Raw genomic sequence first — 4,202 nt, 5'->3', positions numbered from 1 at the left:
GTGTGGGCAGAGCGAGGGAAGAGGAGAGGGGGAGCGTCACAGCCAGGCCAAGGACAACGCAGTGTGTGTGTGTGTGTGTGTGTCTGTGTGTGTGTGTGTGTGTGGTGGATGGGGGGAGTGTGTGGTGTGTGGCGTGTGAGGGCGGGGTGTGTGTGTGTGTGTGTGTGTGTGTGTGTGTCTGGGTTCGGGATGTGTGTGTGTGCTGTGTGTAGGCGGGGTGTGTGTGCGGGTATGCGTGTGGCGTGTAGGGTGCACCTGTGGTTGTGGGTGTCCCGGGGAGGGGCGGCGTGGCACAGAGACACAGCTAGGCAAAGGACAGTGCAGTGTGTGTGTGTGTGGGGGGGGGGGTGTGCGGGAGAGGTGGGGGGGCGGGGTATGTGTGGGGGCGTGGTGTGTGCGGGGGTGGGGGGTTTTATGGGCGGGGCAGGGTGTGTGTGTCTACGCATGTGGTGTGTGGGCAGAGACAGAGGAGAGGGGGAGAGTCACAGCCAGGCCAAGGAGAACGCAGTGGGGCGGGGAGGGGGGTGGCTGGGGCGGGAAGGGAGGAGTGTGCGGTGTGTGGCAAGCGTGGGCGGGGTGCAAACGGGCTGGGTGTGCGTGTGTCTGGGGTCGGGACGTGTGTGTGCACTGTGTGCAGGCGGGGTGTGTGTGCGGGTATGCGTGTGGTGTGCGGTGCGCCTGTGGGTGTGGGTGTGGTGGAGGGTGGGTAGCACAGAGACACAGCTAGGCAAAGGACAAGGCAGTGTGGGGGGGGGGCGGGGGTGCGGGATAGGTGGGGGAGGCGGGGTATGTGTGGGGGCGTGGTGTGTGCGGGGGTGGGGAGGTTTATGGGCGGGGGGTGGGGGGGTGTGTGCGGCTACGCATGTGGTGTGTGCGCAGAGCCAGAGGAGGGGGAGACAGCCACAGCCAGGCCAAGGACAATGCAGTGTGTGTGTATGTGCGTGTATGGGAGAGCGCGGCGGGGGGGGGGGGGGGGAGTGTGTGGTGTGTGGTGTGTGGCGTGTGCGGGCCGGGTGCGTACGGGCTGGGGGTATGTGTGCGTGTGTGTGTGTGTGGCGGGGGGGGGGGGGTGGTGGTGGTCCGGGATGTGTGTGTGCACGCGCTGGGTGCAGGCGGGGTGTGTGTGCGGGTATGCGTGTGGTGTGTAGGGTGTTCCTGTGGGTGGTGCGGGCAGAGACAGAGGCAGAGAGTCGCAGCCAGGCAAAGGACGACGCAGTGGGTGTGTGGTACGGGCATGGTGTGTGTGGGGGGTGGGGTCTGCGTGTGGTGTGTGTGGTGGGCGGGCAGAGACAGATCCAGTCAGGCAAAGGATCACGTGCACGGACGGATATCCCGCATCATCTGCTTGTGTTTTCTGAGCTCATTCAGCACCTCCGCGATCAAGACCACTCCCACGAAATGTGAGTGTGCCCCCACCAGCCAGCACTTGTCTTCGGCCAGGCAGACAGGGGAGTGTTCCGAGTTTCGGGGGGGGGGGGGGGGCGGGGTTCGCGACTCGCTGTCCCCAGGCCAGCCTGGGTCCTCGCGTTCTGCCCCTGAACCTGACTGGAGCAAGTGGATCCGCGTGATCTGTCGTGGCTCTGTTTGAAATCCTTGGCGGGAGAAGGAAGATCTCCCCCCATGCCAGGGGAGACAAGCCCCCCAAAAGTCACCTCCCTGGGGTTCCCGTAGCTGTTCTCCAAATCCATCCAGTTTCCCCAAAGGAGATATCCCATCCCAAGCAACAAAGCCCAAATGGCTCCCCATGGACCTCTGGCCCAAGGTGCCGCTCCCACACAGCCTCCTTCCACAGCCCCAGGGCATTCAAGAGTTCGCCGGCCCGGCCCGGCCCGCTCCACCCGTGGTCCCCCCGCAGGGCCATCTCAAAAAGCGACCGACAGGCAGGTGGCGCCCGACAGCCAACCCACTGTCCAGAGAGCCGGCCGCAGCATAGAAGCTCCGAGGGAGACCAGCAGGGACTCGCTGCCAGACGGGGGGGGGGGGGGGCCCATCCTAGGGCGCAGTTTCTCCGCTCCGTCACCGACGTGGACAGGAAAGCGGGACACGCCAACACTTCTCGGGAACGTCTCTGGGCGAGGTACGACGGACGCACGGACGGACAGACGGACGGGGGTGGGGGAGGGGGAGCATTCTTGACCGCACGCCCGCACCCACCGACGCACGCACGCACGCACGCACGCACGCACGGACGCACGCACGCACGCACGCACGGACGCACGGACGCACGCACGGACGCACGCACGGACGCACGCACGCACCGACCGACCGACCGACCGACCGATGCCGGGGTCCAGCCCTGGTGGATCCAGGGTGATTCGAGGGTGGGGATGGAGTCGGCGTCCTAGGAAAAAACTTAATTCATGATAAGATATACAGAGAGATTAGAAACGGATAGCGTCGTAGGAAATATCAGTGGCGAGAAAGAGGCTGAACCCCTTTCCATCCAAGGAAGGTCTTAGGGGTTTTCCTTCATCTTCTGGCCACGAGGCCTGCTGCCATGTGAGGATGCTCTCTTCTGATCCCCAAACCACTCATGTTTTCCAGGGGTGTTTTTTCTTAAACCAGGCACCACCCTCCGGATAAAGTTGCATTCCCGTAGGGTGGGGGTGTCGTGAGTTCCAATCAAGAAAGGCATTGATGTCACTCAAGGTTCCCACGATTCATCTGAAAGGTTCATACTTATTTATCCCCAGAGACACAGCTAGGCAAAGGACAAGGCAGTGTGTGTGTGGGGGGGGGGGGGGGGGCGGGGGTGCGGGATAGGTGGGGGAGGCGGGGTTGTGTGGGGGCGTGGTGTGTGCGGGGGTGGGGAGGTTTATGGGCGGGGGGGGGGGGGGTGTGTGCGGCTACGCATGTGGTGTGTGCGCAGAGCCAGAGGAGGGGGAGACAGCCACAGCCAGGCCAAGGACAATGCAGTGTGTGTGTATGTGTGTGTATGGGAGAGCGCGGCGGGGTGGGGGGGGGGGGGGAGTGTGTGGTGTGTGGTGTGTGGTGTGTGTTGCGAACCGGCTGGGTTTGTGTGTGTCTGGGGTCGGGATGTGTGTGTGCGCAGTGTGCAGGCGGGGTGTGTGTACAGGTATGCGTGTGGTGTGTACGGTGCACCTGTGGTTGTGGGTGTCCCAGGGGGGCAGGAGTGGCACAGACACACAGCTAGGCAAAGGACAAGGCAGTGTGTGTGTGTGTGTGTGTGTGTGTGTGTGTGTGTGTGTGTGTGTGTGTGTGTGGTGGGGCGGGGGTGCGGGAGAGGTGGGGGGGCGGGGTTCATAATCTGAAAGGTGAAAGGCACAAGGAGGCACAGACGGACGCACTCACCCACGCACACAAAGCACGCAGGAGCGCACCCAGGCACCCGCGCCCCCGGCCAGGCGCACAAATTCCCCGCCCCCGCCCCCGCCCCCGCCCCCGCCCCCGCCCCCGCCCCCGCCCCCGCCACAAATTCTCCGCCCCCGCCCCCGCCCAGGCGCGCGCCCCCCCGCCCCCCGCCCCCGCCCCCGCCCCGCGGCGCGCGCCCCCCGCCCCCGCCCCCGCCCCGCGGCGCGCGCCCCCCGCCCCCCCGCCCCCCGCCCAGGCGCGCGCCCCCGCCCCCCCGCCCCCCGCCCCCCCCCGCCCCCCCCCCCACCCCCCGGCGCGCGCCCCCCGCCCCCGCCCCGGCGCGCGCCCCCCGCCCCCCGCCCCCGCCCCCCCGCCCCCGCCCCGGCGCGCGCCCCCCGCCCCCCGCCCCCGCCCCCCGCCCCGGCGCGCGCCCCCCGCCCCCCGCCCCGGCGCGCGCCCCCCGCCCCCCGCCCCGGCGCGCGCCCCCCGCCCCCCGCCCCGGCGCGCGCCCCCCGCCCCCCGCCCCGCGGCGCGCGCCCCCCGCCCCCCGGCCCCCGCCCCGCGGCGCGCGCCCCCGCCCCCCGCCCCCGCCCCCGCCCCCGCCCAGCCAGCCGCCGAGCCACGTGCCCTCCGAGCCAGCCGCCCGCCCACGCACAGAGGGACAGCTCCTTCAGCAAAACTAACGGTCAACAATGGGAGAAAGAAACAGAGACGTTCATGGTAGAAACACGCATTCCATAAAAAGAAAAAAAGAAATACGCATTGATATTGTGGCGATGAAACAGAAAGCAAAAGCATGCACTCATCACACACATAACCTGAAGCAACAAGCTCAACGCGTCTGAAAAGAAAACGCACACGGCAGCGAGCGGGTCAATCGGACGGCTCAG

The sequence above is a fragment of the Budorcas taxicolor genome, unplaced genomic scaffold (genome assembly GCF_023091745.1).
Source record: "Budorcas taxicolor isolate Tak-1 unplaced genomic scaffold, Takin1.1 scaffold1406, whole genome shotgun sequence".
NCBI classification, from domain to species: domain Eukaryota; kingdom Metazoa; phylum Chordata; class Mammalia; order Artiodactyla; family Bovidae; genus Budorcas; species Budorcas taxicolor.
This window is presented reverse-complemented; position numbering follows the sequence as displayed.